Source organism: Neopelma chrysocephalum, unplaced genomic scaffold (assembly GCF_003984885.1).
Source record: "Neopelma chrysocephalum unplaced genomic scaffold, ASM398488v2 Primary Assembly neopelma1_97034, whole genome shotgun sequence".
NCBI lineage: Eukaryota > Metazoa > Chordata > Aves > Passeriformes > Pipridae > Neopelma > Neopelma chrysocephalum.
The window spans coordinates 2,946,545-2,962,966 of NW_020925676.1; the positions used below are offsets into that span (position 1 = coordinate 2,946,545).

Sequence of the window (16,422 nt, forward strand, 5' to 3'; positions counted from 1 at the left end):
AAATCTGTATGACCAAAAAGGAGGAAGAAAATCAATCCTGCCTTCCTTCTCTGCTTCTACTGGGCTTGGTGATGGTGCAAAGTGGGGGAACAGCAGAAAGGTTTTGTTTTCCCTCTGTCTCCTCCACACCCATCAAGGACTGTAGATGACACTTCACTTATGGAGAGACATGAAAGAAACAATGAAACTGCAGGGACGGGAAGTTGCAAGGAAGACATTTTCATATTGTTTTCCAAGCAGTCATTCTTGAAATTAAGGTAATTTGATTGATTTCTTGGGTAAGTATCAGTCTTTGGGTATGATCAGACCAATGCTTCTGATGTTGTTCACTGTTAAAGTGAACAAGGTTACCCTGTCTCCTTCATTGGGCTGTGTCTGTGCTCCTGGTGTCTTAAAAAGGAAAAGGGCATTGGATACACAAATGTTTTCCTCTGCATTGCAGCAGACAAAACTTAACACTTCTCAACCTTGAGTGAAGAACTTTACACTACTTGTCTGGTTGTGCTCCTAGGTTCATGTGGCCAGTGATGCATACTGGTGAGACACAAACAGTCTTACTGGCCTTACTGGTGATCTCTGGCTGATAATGAAATGGAGGAGTGAAGAATACCCAAAAATGCTTCTGCAGCTACTTTGGCAACTGGGGAATGAAACTCTATTGCTCCACAGATAAAAATTGTGTTTCTATGATTTACTCCAGCTTGTGGGTGCTATTTTTTTTTCCATTTTACACTTAAGACATATTGGCAAGAACATGTCACACGCTTGTTGGAAGCCAGGACTCTGTGCTCATTTGCAGTAGAAAATCCCCTGGGTCACATTTTTCTTTGTCCTGACAGCTAGGAATCTGGCTCGAATGTATTTGGGGTGGTACCATCCTCAGTTATAGTGACACATTTGGGACTTGGAGGCAAATCTAAGCCTAATACAGAGAAAGCACAAGCTATTCTATATTCTCACTGATCTCCTAAGGCAGTTTGTCGAGGACAAAGTTATGTTGGGTACCATGAATTCAGGGTGTCCCAGCAGCTCCCGCACAGCAGGAGCTGCTCAGGTGGATGGGGTCATGGGTGGTTTTTGAGTTGGGGCCCAAACAGCGTTGGTCAGCAGTCCTGGCGGTGCCCCTGGAAGGGGGCATGCCAGCATTGCCAAGATCTGGACCAGGATCTACATCCCACCCTGCTGCCATTGACAACCCTCCTAAATCAGCGCATCCCCAGGGTTTTGAGGCATCAACACCGCTGCGCGTCACCCAGACCCCATCCTTCTGTCCCTTGGTTGATTTTCTGCTCCCTCCCTTTTCGGGGGGTGCAGTGCCGCCCGCGGTGATGCCGCAGGGCGAAGTCGCAGGAGCAGCGTGATGCCCGCGGTGGGACCGGCGCTGGAGGAGCCGGGAGACCCTCCAACCCCCGCCGGGCACTGCCGACTGCAGGTAGCGATGTCCCCAGGCGGCGGACTCGGCCCCGGCCCTCAGGGAGGGGACCCGGCTCCAGCCCCCAGGGAGGGACAGCCTGGGAGCGCGGGGAACCGCGGCGGCTCGGAGGGTCCCGCTCCCCCCTCCCCTGCATTCCGCCCGCCCCTCCTGGCCGGCCCCTGTCCCCTCCCTCCGCCCCGCCGCCAGGAGGGGGCTGGAGCCGGGTCCAGCGCCCGGGGAAGCAGAGGAGAAGAGGGGCGCGGTGGCGAAGGAGTCGCGCCGGCTTCTGCTGCGGGCAGCGCCAGGGGGAATCGGGGCGGGAAGGGGGGCGAGAAGGACGAGGCAGCAGAGGAGGCGGGCGGCGCAGAGAGGGAGTCCCGGAGCCGGCCCTCCCCGCCGCGGCGGAGGGCGGACCACGATGCCCAGCCGGGGGGCGCTGCCCGCCCGCCCGCCCGGACACCGCCGCCCGTAGCGGGGCCGCCGCAGCGCGGGGTGAGCGGAGCCGGGGGGGCGCGGGGCTTGCCCGTGCGGGGCCGGGGGGCTGCGGCGGGCGGCGGGAGCCGGGGCGAGGGAGGCGGCGGCTTCCCCGTTCCGCACTGCAGAGCGGGCCAGGATGCGGGATGCGGGTCGGTGTCGGGGGTGGCGGAAGCGGCGCGGGGATATCGCCACGGGATGCGCTGCTCCTCTCGGGGGTGGGGGGCCCTTTTTTCGCGGCAGGTGCCGGCTGGCCCCTCGCCCTCCCTTCTCCACGGGACTCCCCGCGGGAACACCCCTGGGAACACTGTTCGGGAAGAGGGTCGGTGGCCGCCGGCTGTACCCCCCCCTCTGCGGCGGGGCCGCGCGGGTGGACTGCGGTGAGAGAGGGGGCTGCGGCGGCCACAGGGCATGATGGACGCGCCGCATGCGGGGAGAGAGGCTTTGGAGCAGAGATGCTAAAATGTCACCGCGTGCGATGTCCCTGTCAGGTCTGGATGCTTTGAGCGACCTCCCGCCACTGGAGTCTTTCTGCATCTCTGGAAAACCCCAGTGGTTCGGGAAGGAGAGAAATGCAGGCGTTTTGATCCGTTGTCATTGACAGCTTGCTGGTAGTGAGATGAGGTTTCCAGGCTCTGAGGTTGTACAATAGTTCTCTGGCTCTTTGTAGGTGAGTACTTGAAAAATAAGTGTGTCAGAGTAACAGCAGTCGTCTTGCATGCTATGTGGTCTTTTGTGGGGCGTGAAGGCACCTAGGGCAGAGCAGGGATTCCAGCTGTCATCTCCCGTGCTGCAAATGAGATGGGTATGGTGAGAGAAAAGAGAGATCATGGCTTTGTGTACAGATTTCTGCCTGTTTCTATTCGGACATAACACCAAGTTTTTTAAAAAACCTGTTATTTGAGTACCATGGGCTTTTGTGCTTGATTTGAGAAGGAAGGTTTCTGGACAAGTTACTGTAGTGTGGGTTATGTCTGAGGTGGAGGCTACTTGGTATGATTCCCCTCAGCCCTTGCATTTCAGGATCCTGTTTAGTTTGAGGACATTGCTGTGGCCTCACTCTTTTTAAAGTCATCTCCCTGCTCTCAGGTCTGATTTTTGGGTTGGCTATTTCTAAAAATAAAGACTGATAAGACCTTAGGGGAAGGCCTTTATGCATCTGTCCACAGGTAACTTTGAATGTGCTGTACAGGAGGAGAATCTGCTTTTGAGGCTTGACACAGAGGAGGAAAAAGGACAAAATTTACATCACCTAGGGATCTGTCAAGTACTGGGAGCTATGACAACAGCTCTCTACTACTCTCCCTTATTTATTTGTATTCCTTCCTCTCCAACTTTCATTGCTAGCTCTCATGTGGCATATTTCAGTGTTGGCTTATGCCCACTCTGGGTGGAAAACCAGTGATGCTGAAAAACATGCTAAACCAATGTGTAACAAGAATGATATTCAGTGCTATGTCTCCTTTGATGGTGCATGTGAACTTGTTTCTTACTTGCTAGCCATTGGGGCTTATTAACCTGTTTCACTGTACACAACAAAGATCATTTTTTTTTTCTTATTGATGAGACATCAGAGGCGAGAAAGAGCTGGCAGGGAAGAGTATCCTTAATTCCTGAGCCTAGGAGTCACATCTGTTCAGTTACAGATGTGCTTGGTCTGTAGGTGTGTAATTCGAGATGTGTTTTGACTGGATTGAGAGAGTTCAGTAGCAGAAGAAGGAGACTTTTGAATTTGCAGTTGCTTTATACCTTTTTTTTTTGTAATACTGTACCTGAATTTTCTTTGACAGCTGTGGTCATCATGAAAAACCTTGATTTTTTTTTTCTTTGGTTACTCTTCCCTGCCTCTTTGTTCAATGGTAGGAGTCTGCCTACCATTGCACTTTGGTTTTTTTAGGGTTTTTTAAAATTGGCAAACATTTCCATAATTATTACTTCTGTCAGATAGTATACTGAACTGATTAGCCTATTTTCTAGTGCTCTAATTTTTCTTCTTAATAGTTTCTGCAGCCTCAAATATCTTGCAGTTCTGTGGGTAATACAACAGCATGATGGAGGTGTGTTTTTCCAGTTGTGTTCAGGAAGAGCTAATGTGAGTATCACTTTGGGATTTTATTGTGGAGTTATCACTTACTGTGGAACTAGGCCCTCAATGTATGCAAAATTGTCTAATGGAAAACAGCTACCTATCATCAATGCTTGAAAAAGGCATTCCTTTAATCCACTCGTGCTGTCCTATGTGTACTGGTTGAAGTTATGGAGAAAGACAAACTTTTTAAGTTGGTGACTCTTCAGGAGTAAAATCTGCCTTCAACATTAATTTTCCCCATTGTTGTTTCCTGAAAATAAAGATAGCACAAAGACAAATTCTGTAGTGCTTATGCCAGAAGCCTTTGTGAGCCCATCTTTTCTCTCTCTAACTAGTTTGTGCCCAGCAAATCTGTGATACATGGTCAGTTGTCCACTTATTTTCACACAAGGGTGCTAAAATCAGCTGTGCTACCTTGTTCTGAGTGACTGAAATCAGAGTGGTTATTTCTTAGCAAGTGAGAACACCCCAGGTTATGACAGCTTTTGAAGCCTTTGCTGTGTCTTTAGTCTGTTGCTGTGTCTTTAGTCCATTGCTTCCCAGGTGAGATTCCCATGTGAATTAAATCAGTTCAGTTTTTGTTCTGGTTGGCAGCTGGGAGGTTAGTTCTCCTGAAATTGCTGCATAGTGTCTGCTGTGGCTCTGAGTGGTTGTTGGTGATGCTCGGTGCTTTGAAGTTCCCAACTCTGGAGGATGGCTTGATGTTACATTGAATTCTGCAGATTTAGCCCTATACTATTCCCAGGACATATTTTCTTTATTTTTTCATGTGTCTTTTTTGTTTGTTTATTTGTTTTTATTTTGTTTGTTTTTAATCTGATGACAGAAAAGACAGGGTGCAGACATCAATCTGGAAGCCCAGTTCTTCTCTGAAGAGCACCCAAAGCTCTTGGGGTTTTTAACTGGTAGATGTTTGGATAGGGCATAAACACAAAAATAATGACCAACATGTTTATTGCTACTGCTGTGCGAAGTTGGTGCTGCAGCTTGCTCACATATCCTCTCTCACCTATTTAGGTATTGTTTGCTAGGTTTGCATATCCAGAGTGAAACTTGCTTTTCAGTGGTGCTTTTCAGAAAATGCTGCTTGGCAGCAGCTGAGAGACCCATTGTGAGTGGCATTGTTGTTCATGATGCATGTCCTGATTCTGAAAATCTGGTGCTTTTGTTACAATTGTGCTCCCACCGACATCTATTGGATGGAATGAAGAGGGGTTGAAGAGGAGAGGCTACAGAATCAGTAGCTACTTTTAGTAATCATTAGCTGGGTTGTTTTATATGTGCCCAACATTCACTCTTTTTCTCCCTTTTTGGATAATCTGCTTTATTGGTGGTGTGTACCCTGTGCACTGTGAAAACAGTGCTGAATAGCCTGCCTGTGTTGTAAATAATCAGACCTTCTTGTAAGAGTATGTAGTGACAGGGCAAGGGGGAATGGCTTCAGACTGAAAGAGAGTAGGTTTATATTAGAAATTAGAAAAAAAAATCTTTACTGTGGGAGTGGTGAAGCACTGGAACAGGTTCTCTAGAGCAGTTGTAGCTGCCCCATCCCTGGAAGTATTCAAAACCAGGTTGGATAGGACCCTGAGCAGCCTGGTGTAGTGGAAAGTGTCTCTGCCCGTGGCGGGGGTGTTGGAACGAGATGATCTTTAAGGTCCCTTCCAACCAAACTGTTCTATGATTCTATGAATCATCTAGGAGCAATTACACACAGTCCTAGGGAATTGAGAGCAGTGTCATTCATATGGTAGTCTTTGTTGTGCTGCTTTTTTTTCCTAATAAGCAAATGGGTTGATGTCTGTTCATCTTTTTGAAGTACAAGATAACTTTCCTTACCCAAGTGGGTTTCTGTGTTTTATTTCAAAAGGGTTGAACTTTGTTAGTGTGGGATATAGGATATCCCACGGTAGTATCCGGAATGTGTTGTGCAGCTTCCAAACTTTCTGGTTATACTGAAAATCATACGGGAGTGATTGAGGATATATTAGTCTGAACGGGGTGGCCACAGGCAGAGGAGTGAGGACAGAATGGGCTTATACATATAAGACAGTGTTTTGATCCGTTTTTCTGAAGGATTCTGCATTATTCTCGTATCTTTACCAGAATGAGAATTAGCTTGAGGGCAGATCCACGTGCAGAGATGTGCTGATCATTCATTTACTATGTCCTCTAGGGATCTGAGGATCAGCATAAATTGTAAAGGCATGCTGCTTGTTGCCAAAAAGCAGAATTGTGTCTGCCAGATAGAGGTTTAAAGTTTTCTATGGGCTTGGACATCCTTTGAATTTGGAGTAAGGCTTCTGGTTTTCTTGTTTTAAACGTGTCACTGGAATTCATGACCATACAGGGCAGTCATATTGCCACACTGCCACATATCCTCTACTCCTTTAAGCCATTTTTTTAAATAGCCTTGACAATACATGGCTCCTTTGATTTTTATTTTCTCTTTGTTGCTCTCTAGCAAGTGGGAGGTTGATCTTTTGCTCAGAAAATTTGTCTCATGGAGGAGCAACATTTACAGTTAATGGCTCTTGCTGTTGATGACAAAAGTTTTGTAGAAATCATGGCAAATGCCTGTGAGACACTAATATTTTTGGCAGCTCTAAGGTCACCAATTTTAAAATTGAACTCAGCACAGCTGAAAAATTGAGCTTCATTCCTAAGCCTGTCTGAGGACAAATAATGTGTAAGTCTAAAGAAATATGTCTGAATCTCATCCTGGTTGTCCCTGAATGCCTGCTTAGAGCTTGTCAAAGCTCACATGTTTCTAGAGAACCTGAGAGTTGGACCCTTGTAGAAGAGCTGCCCTGTTCAGTAACTTAAACAGGAACATGAAATTGCAGTGTGAATTTTCATGGATGTTTCTTGTGCTGCTTTTTACTGCTTACTTGAGGCTCCAGTGAATTCAGCATCCTGCTTCACCACCCATCAGTTTAAATCTATCAAAAAGTACAGGAGGAAAAGAAAAAAAAATCCAACTTCGATGGAAACACACACTGCAAAAGGCAGTTGTATCACATTTATATTCTGCGGTGTGCTTCTGTCACCCACGCTTGTAAAATACTCAGTGATGGCAAAATGAAGTACATTTCATTTCCACGTATACAAATATTGTATTTGCTGAGTAATTTCTGTTAGCTCTTCTATGGTAACTTATTTTTCTACTTGTTCCAGACCTTCCTCTATTCCTTGTGCATGGAGGGGGATGTTTAGTAATGCAAGAACTGAAGAGAAACTCAGCTATTTGCTTTTAACTGAGGTATTTAACAAGAAACTCGAAAAATGTAATTTCACAAAGTGCAGCTGGGATTTTTGGAGCATCCCATTAGAACCACTTATGGGAGAAAGGCAGAGAATTGGAAAAATGAAGAGTCATTGTAAAAGGGTGCTTTTTCTTCCCTAGAACACCTAAATCACTCTCTTTTGTGCTCAGAGCTTGCTAGTAATACCAATAAAACACACTCATTAAACTGTCAAGAGTCACAGAGTTCTGATGGGAAGGCCGTATTTGGATAAATGAAGCCAGAAGAACTGTTTACACAGACTTGTGAGGGACTCTTGCCCTCTCACAGAGCAAACCTGCTATACAAACTCATGTCCTATGCTAAAGCTCTCCTACCTCGTGATATGCCATGCCAGCTCAGCCAGCAGACCTGAGGACAAGCAGGACAAGGGCAGGACAGCCTACAAAATGCAGGGCTGTGGGGTGACAACCCCAGCAGACTGGAAAGTGTCCCCAAATGCCATTTGTTTCTTTGTAAGGATCGTGCCCTCAGACTACAGAGCACAACAGCGCTGCTGATGAGGACGCCCTGGAATGCTGTCCATACAGGAGGGAAAAGACGCTGAATGTGTTGAACAGGAGTGTTTGCACATTGTTTTGGGATGATTTGGGGAGATATCAAGTAGCTCAAAACCTTTGGTAGGTTGCAGAACTATTGGTTGTAATCTACCATTCTGAAAGTGGAACAGATTTTAAAGAACTGTGAAAAATTATTGGACAGTGGATCATCAGAGTAACTGGGATGTTCAGGGATTTAAATTGCTGGTAGAAAGGGCTCCACCTTGAGAAATGCTTGGTGATATGGGTATGTTTCTTAAGTGCAGGACCAGGTCAGGCAGAAGAGACCAGTCTCCAGCGTTACACTTCTGACACTGGGCTGAGTCAAGGGAATTTCAGGTCTCTCCAGTGCAAATGTGAGCCATAAACTGATGAAGGTTTCACATCGTTGCATCACTCACACAAATAATTCTCAGTTATCTTGAGAATACAGTGAATGTTATTTGGAAAGACATGAGAAGATGTAACACAGTTTGTCAGTCTTGAAAGCCATTAGGAGTGGGTAATGTTTTTCAGCAAATAAAATACCAGAAAAATAAAATACCATTCAAGAAATACCCAGCTTCCTGAGGCTTTCACTGAGACCCTACTACTTGCTGACTGCACAGGGCTGTGTAGTCCAAATGCAGACTTACAGAGCCATTTAGGTTGGAAAAGACCTTTAGGATCTCTTAAGTCCAACCATAAATTGGTGTCCTGGCTATGTGGTTGCAGGTTGGTTTCCTGTGGTGATAAGCATCAGATGGAGAGCAGCCCTTTGGAGCAGCTTGTGGTTTTGGAAAAACTACAGGTGAGTCACGGGTTGTAGCCACCACATCACTGCTGTGAGTCTGCCAAAACCACAAGAGACAAATCATTTGTATGTAGTCATTTCAGGCACCACTGCAGCAGGGAATGGAGAGAAGCCATTGTTTTTGTGGGGTTGTCACATGCAGTACATCTGCCTCTGCCTTCGTGCATGCCCCAGTGCATGCACGCAGTGACCCAAATATCTGAGAAACAACTGGGGAATGCTCAGGTGTCTGAGGTTAGGTGAAGACTGTGAACAGCAGCAACTGTGAACAGAAAGGAGATGAGAGATTGGGTGATATTCAGCTTGAGCTTTACACAGAAGCTGTAACAATGCAGAGAATGGCATAAGGCTACATTAATCTGTGCTGCTGCCCGTCCCAGAGGAGATGTAAATCCACATCAGTGAGACAACCTGGACAACCCACGGGCTGTCACTGGTTGCAGGTCACTGGGGTGATGAAGCTGGACCATGTGCCACTTGCATCAGCCAACAGATTATGCAAGGCAGTTGCAGAATATTACAAATTCACAGGTGTTGAGCAAGCAAAGCTGTGGCTGTGCTACAAGGGATGATCTTTAAAGAGAAGCTGTTCAAGGACTACATGCCAATCATGTGCCTGTATGATTTGCATGAAAGTGGAGGAGATTTTGACTAGAAATGGTTGGTCTGTGGCTTTGTTTTTCTTACTCAGATTCCATAGCAAAATAAAATTCTACAACATGCAGAATTAGGCAGAAATTAGGCAGTGCTGGAAAGTTCTGGCCCAAAACACTGAGCAGAAATATTATGCATACAACTCCTCCTCCCCTCCGTGCAGGGCTGTTTTTTGGAGGGTTTGTTTACTTAAAATTGCAAATATAAAATGATATACCACTTTGAATTGCATTAATGTTTGTTTGTTTGTTTGTTTTCTTTGTTTATTTCCAGTTGAGAGTATTAGGGTTTGTTGACTTTTCTGTGTTGTGTTAGTGCTGTAAGTTAGACAGAGAAGATTCTACTTTTGACTTTGATATCTGGAATAAGAGAAAGGATGTGGAGTTTGAAGTTGGAAAAGGAGTTAAGGATCCAATGAAGGTCCCCTATGTCTGCTAGTTCTCTTTGTGTACATATCTGTGTTCATTATTTGATTCTTAGGGAGATTTTCTCGAGTTTGTGTTCAGTGATGGAAATAGAGGTAAAGTAGAAGAACTGGTAACTGGGAAGGAAATTGTTTGGGGTTGACTAAAGCCAAAAGCTGTTTTTTGTGCTAACAGGAGGAAAACAGGGTGTCATTTCAGATATAATAAAATATTTTATTTCCTTTGTATCACCGTTTTATCTCTTTATGGTTTCTTTGTGTAAAAATTTTATTTTCTTTACCCAGAGTTCAATTTTGAAAGTACCTGCTGGAGCTGACAACCAAAAGTGTGTTCCCTAGCCTCTCTGCTGCTCTTTCCTGTGGATTCAGCAGTCCCGTTAAGAGAAGGAAAAGCACAGCTGGTGTCCGTCCCACAGAGCAGCAGTTGTGTGAATTGGGTGGGTTGCATTTATCTGGTATTGGCAGTGATTCCCCAGAAAGTGACTCTATTCGTCCCTACAGAAAAGGGACCACCAAAGACAGATTTCCCTACAGCTCTTGAAATAAAAGATTGAGGCACTCTATTTATTTTTTTATACCTATAACAATCTTGTCACTTAAACATGATATCAAACCTCACTTCTGATCACCACAAGAGTAATGAATAAGCTATTTGCATGAAGAAATATTAGTGTCAAGCTAAAGAGCAACAGAAAGAGGCCCTGACTGGAATGGGGAGGGGGAAAAAAAAAAGTGCATGTCATTTACCTTCTTGTCCTCCTGCTGTCTTTGTTCTCTAAATAAGAATATATAGGTCAAGGAAATGGTAAATAAACTTGATGACATTTTTTCAATACTGATAGCTCTGTATCTTCTCACATGGCAGTCTGTATTTTCCAGTACATAATGACCTGCAATTAATCTGCAGTCATCTATCCAATCAAATGCTCATGTGTTTCCAGTCAACACCACTGGGGTGCTCAAAGGAAAAACAAATCTCTCATGACATCAACTAATCCATTTTCAAGAAGGAAATTTTGTAATGTCTTCCAGCCCAGCAGCCCTATAAACATTCTTTCGGTGTTCAAAAACAATTTAATTAGAAGATAACTGGTGTTTGAAAATAATTAATATCAATAGTTTTAGTTAATAGTTGATATAAACTGTGTTCCACTCTGGGTTAGACTAAGTTGAGTTAGGGATGGATGTTACTAGATTCCTGGTGATCTGGAGATAGGCCAAAAGTTGGAATATGTTGTTTCTTCAGAACATGATTTTGAAATTTTATTACTGATCCGTGTCCAGGGTACCATCAACATGCATATCACCATTGCCCTGACTTGCACTGTTGAAATGGGCTGTGGGAGGTGCTTGCTTTGCTTGTTGTCACATTCCTGGCAGCACCTGAAGACTTAAGTCCACGATATCAGTGCTCTCATAACACAGCACTTCCTGTCTGGTCTCTGGATGATGCATTATTGTAAAGAGAGAGAGACAGCCAAAGGGAGAATATGGCAGTGGTGATGATGGTGATGATACACACTGAGTGACTGACATTCTCTGCTTTGGATTTTGGCATTGTCAGGAAGGAAGTTTCTGACCAATTTTGCAATATTTTTTCCTAAGTATTTTAAAAAGTTAATTTCTGATAATAGAAATAGCTACTTGACAAATATTTTAGGACTGTTTTTTTCTTTAAGTGTTCATTTGCTTCCCAGAACTCAGCTTAGCTAAGATATAACTTGTCTTCTTCAGTAATTTCTTCTTGAGAAACTAACATCTTCATAACATTTCCTTAATGTTGCCATCGTTTTATAATGGTAAGGCTTCATTTATCTTAAAAAGAATTACTTCCTTGGCTTCATTTATACAGTAGAGACAGTATCTGCTGCTGTCAGAGACTTGGTCTGATGGATGTATTTTACAGTCCTTCAAGATGACTTAATCTGGTCCAAAGTTATTCATGGGGTTCTTGGCTGAATAACTCAGTGAAATGGTTTCCCAGATCTAAATGCACTCCCACCAGAGACCAGATGTTTGGTTGCTTTATTCCTTTCATGGTGCAGGAAAATAGCCTTGTAAATGTGAGCACCATGAGTTCCAAAGTCAGGAGGACTTAAAAAAAATGGTAATTTTTGAAAGAACAGAATGATTTTTTGAGTAGAGGCTACTTTTCATTATTCTTTTGATACCTGTTTTCTGGTTTCTGAATTCCTGCTGAGATCATGCTGATTCCTAGTTCCAAGATGTTTGCTCTGGTATAGAGAACTGGGAAAACAGCTGTTTAGCTTGAAATCCCATTACACAGGTTTCATACTAAATTTTACCATGGAGTGCATGGAAAGCACACTTGCTGTTTGCAATGATGTGATATGGAATGATTTTTAAAAATCTTGGTGTCTTGTGGAACAACAGAAAGCAATTATTTTAAAATTGCTATTCCTTTTCCTTATTATTTAAGGTAGGGTAGATAGCCATAGAAAAATTCTGAGTATTATCGTTTGTAGAACTTCGCTTATCTTGCTGATCTTTGGCAGAAGCCAGTCAATGATGCAGGTAATTTAAAAAATAAATTGAAAGGGGAAAGTTTATTTGTTTATCTCTCTTATGAAGCATTCAACAAGGGAAATAGAAAGGCAGGAATAAAATCTACACTGTCTTGCAAGGAGAGGTGAATGTGTCAGGCGGTAAATGGTATGTTACTCAGAACAGAGAGAGCACAGTGAGTGTTTCAAGTAGAGCTCATATCAAACCATGGGACAGAAGAGCACATATTGAGATTTTTGCATCCTGTGTTCCAGTGAAGAAGTGGTATCAATGCCTAAGAGTTTTTGATTGGCATTGAATGGCTTCATGGGCAGGGAGAGATGATAGGAGGTCAGGATACCCAAGTCCATCCAGACCTAAGGCCGGTGTGTTTTTTTCATCTTGTAGTTTGTCCTTTGTCACTTCCTCCATCCTCTTGTAATGAAAAAAGCATTTTTTTTTCCTTTGTCCATGCCCTTTGCCCTCAAGCCAGATATGTGAGGTGTCCACTTCAAGTCTCAAACCAATCATGTCCCATCTCCTTCATCCTCCTCAACATTTCATGTACTGTAACTTTACCGTAACATTTACTTTGCCATAACGTTTTTTCTGCTTTAAATTTATGCTTTGATGTGACTATCTAAGTTGTGTAGCTCTTCTGGGGTTTGTTTACTTATATGTATTCAGTGTCAGTGTTTAATAGCCTAGCTGGCAAGTGTCAGGTCCTTTCCAGGTTTGTTTCCACACTTGGCTACCAGAGAAGTCTGGTGTTCTCTGACCACCTTGCTTGGCCTTCCTTAATACGTTGCTCTTGTCAATCCTTATTTACCTTTGTCTCTTACAGTTTTGATTTCATCTTCCTGTGATGATAACAAGGGGAAAGCTGAAACTTCCTGCATATCAGGAAAGTAAATTGAGATTACTGGCAAGTTTTAGTTACGGCATTCCGGGTAGCATGTGCACCTTTGAGTTTGTTTCAAGCTTCAAGAGCCTCAGTGGGAGACTCAAAGTTTTGTGCAAATCATCAGTGATTCAAGACTGGTAGTTTTTAAAATTATTTGCTTTTAAGCCTTCAAACAGCTCTTCTGCTGGAAGGTTTTGCTGATAAGCTGTTAAGCACAGCAGGTAATGGAAATATTTCAGTGCAGGTGAGTGACAGGTGGGAATTAAAAACCAATTTTCAGGACTTCTCTCTCCCTCTGCATTAGTGTAGCAGAAGCAGTTCATGCCCTGTTTTATCAGTTTGCTGTAAACAGTAGCTGAACAGCTGAGCAGTGACAGCTTGCAAACAAATGCTGAGGTGCTGGGAGCGTGTAGCTGTTACCCTGAAAGTTGTGCAAAACTCTGCATTTAATGTGTGCTCAGTATATACATGTTTGATGAGTATCAGTTACCACAGAGCTGGACTTCCAGTGGGAGGGCAGGAGGCAAGTGAGAATGATGTAAAGTGGAGGTGGAGAAGGAAGGGAATGAAATGGTGTAAAGGGTGGTGATTTTGTGAGCATCAGTTGCATTGGCAAGTGTTACTGGAATGGGAGTTGGTCTCCCTTTATACCTTCCAGGCTGAGCAGAAGATGGGGTCCCCCCACTTGGTGCTGGGGTGCATGAGGATAAATGGATAATCAATTATGATTATGTTTTTAGTCTTTCAGCTCAGGGCGGTATTTTCAATATGTACCAAGGACATTCTTCACCACTGACCAAATCAATCGCTAGCTCCATTAAGGCTGGATGTGAAAAGTGCTTTCCTATTTCAGACAAAACATCTTGGGAACTGGAAAAAGCTAAATGTTTATTGACTCCCTCATTCTCATGTGTTGTAGCACTACTGTATTTGCTCAGAAAGATAATTTGACAGTTTGCAAAACTGGCTCCAATGAAACTGTTTGCTGAAATGAAAAGCATCAAACCAAAAAGGTTTTCCAGAGTGGACCAAGCTCAGACAATTTATCAACTCATGCATATATTAACACAGAATGTCATATCTCTAAAGCAGTCCTGTACTGAAGAGCTGTTATATCAGGATTAAGGCCATGCAGTTCCTTATTAGTATGCCTGTGGCACTTCCAGCTCTCCTCTGCTTCTGCACTCAGAATGTGCTCTTGGTTTGACCCCCTGTGCAAACAGGGAGTTTCCTTTGCTGGTCTTTTAAACATAGTAATATATGTCTTGTCTCAGGAACATCCTCTAAAAAGGTGTCTAAGCTTTCTAAGAATCTCCCAGAGAAGCATTCATTCCTTTCTCCTCTCTTTTGATCTGTGCGTGAAGGTGCAGTTCATGGTACTGATCTGTCGACAATACCCTGGTTTGCTGCAGTGAGTGAAGTTATACAGGTTTATACCAGAGGATGGCACATCTTGTGTGAAGGTGAAATATAACCCTATGCACGTAGCTTAAGTTTTATGTACTGCACAGCATTAGGTGGATTAAGCAGGATGAAATTAAGCCAAATAGAAAAGTATTTTCTATTTGCATTTTTGCCCTGTTTTCTGGTTTGCTCAGGTTAAGCAGTGATTAATGTGGGCACTCAAACTCTTTTTAATGGCTGTATTCCGTAGAAATTACTTGTTTTTTTAGAAATCTTCATTCTGATAAAAAAGTTGCAGCTCCCATCTTGGCCATTGTTGCAGACCCGAAAATGAAATAGGCACAAAAAAAAAAATTGCAGATGAAGTCTGTGGGTATCCACATTTCAAGTTAAATGATAGACCTTTCCACATCAACTCATTCACATGTTGGAGAAGCTATGCTGCAAGAGATTCTCAGATCATCTTTCCCCTTACGATTGCTGAGGATTTTTCATAGAATTTGATAGATCTTTGATTCTCTTGAACTTAATGGCAAAGCTTCTGATTCAGTGGGGTCAGGGTTTGACCAGTATTTACAAGTGCTGTAAATCGACCTCCCTTCTCCCAAACTTAGAATCATTAAGGTTCAAAGAGACGTCTAAGATGTAAAAGGAGTCCAGCCTTTTACTGAACAGTGCCAGGTTCACCACTAAACCATATTCCTAAGCATCACATCTACATGTTTTTTGAACACTTCCAGGGACAGTGATTCCAGCATTACCCTAGTCAGCCTGTTCCAGTGCTTGACCACCCTTTCAGTGAAGAAATTTTTCTTAGTATTCAATCTAAACCTCCCCTGGCACAACTTGAGTTTTATCTTACTTAACGTAAAAATGGCAAATGCCTAAAATAAATAATTAAACAAATGGTCTATCTCGCCTTGATTTCAAATGTTTTCCAGAGGACATTTTCACACTACAGTGCTTGAGTTTGTTTATAAGCACATCTGCTCTGCATGCTGACATACAATGAACACCAATTTATTAAGGCATTTCTCTTCCAGCCAAATGTATGTTTGGCTGTTTTGAGTCAGACCTCAGTATAAGCTCACCTCTCTTTTTGCTGTCAGCTTCCACTCTGCTTTGTGAGTGCTGTCTCCCAGCTTCACAAGCAAATGGAAAGACAATCAACTCAAATTAGCTTCTGTCATGGTTTGAAAACAGCCTCAAAATCCAATTCTTGATTCCTAGGCCCCCTCCCACATCTCAACCCCTTGTGAGATGGGTTTTCCAGACAAAAACACAAGACTCAATATGGGGGGAAGGGAATTATATTACAGTGACTGTACACATAAATAAATAGTATAATACATTACATACAATCTTAACTCTATCTCTACCATGACAATAATATTTACAATGGGCCAAATCTCTTCTCCCTCCAAATAAAAGTCCAGGAGAGAAGAAGAAGAAAAGACCCCTTCCAGTCTCTGAGCAGCAGGTCTCTCTAGGGCCGCAGGCTCTTCTTCTCTTCCATGCAGCAGAAGCAGTTGCTGGCTCCCTGCCAGCACACACGAGGGAGGCCTCCAAGCCTCTCTCGGCCCCCCATCTCCAAACAAGGGGTCTTTCCGTGGGCTGCTGTACCCCAGACAAGGTTGCTCCACCACGGTCATATCAACGAAGTGCAGCACTTCGTGACGGTCTGGTATCCTCAGGGGAATCCAAGCCCCTTCACAGAGCTTCTGTGCCCTGCCTCAAGATGGCTGCCAGCTTCTCTGAAGCCTGGCAGCAGTGGGGGGGGGCCAAGGTCACCCCCCCCACACACATTCCTTTGGCTGTCCTGGCTTAGCCCTCAGGAGGCCATGAGCTTCTTAGCTCCTCTCAGCAGTGCATACTGCACTCCAAGACTCTTCAAGTGAGTCCAGTCATCCTCCTCTCTCT

The 16,422-nt window shown here is 43.8% G+C and overlaps 1 protein-coding gene across 3 annotated transcripts in view; it reads left to right on the forward strand.

The window, feature by feature from the left end:
• Positions 1-1,353: 1,353 nt before the first annotated feature.
• PLPPR1 (phospholipid phosphatase related 1) overlaps positions 1,354-16,422 on the forward strand; it is a 130,853-nt gene continuing 115,784 nt past the window's right edge. Inside the window, exon 1 of one of the 3 annotated variants that reach the window (XM_027671137.1) lies at positions 1,354-1,432. The gene's annotated coding sequence lies outside the window, so the exon portion shown is untranslated. Of the gene's footprint in view, positions 1,433-1,744; positions 1,907-2,475; positions 2,500-16,422 lie in introns of those variants that run through there. The other 2 variants (XM_027671136.1, XM_027671138.1) reach the window with 2 other exon arrangements.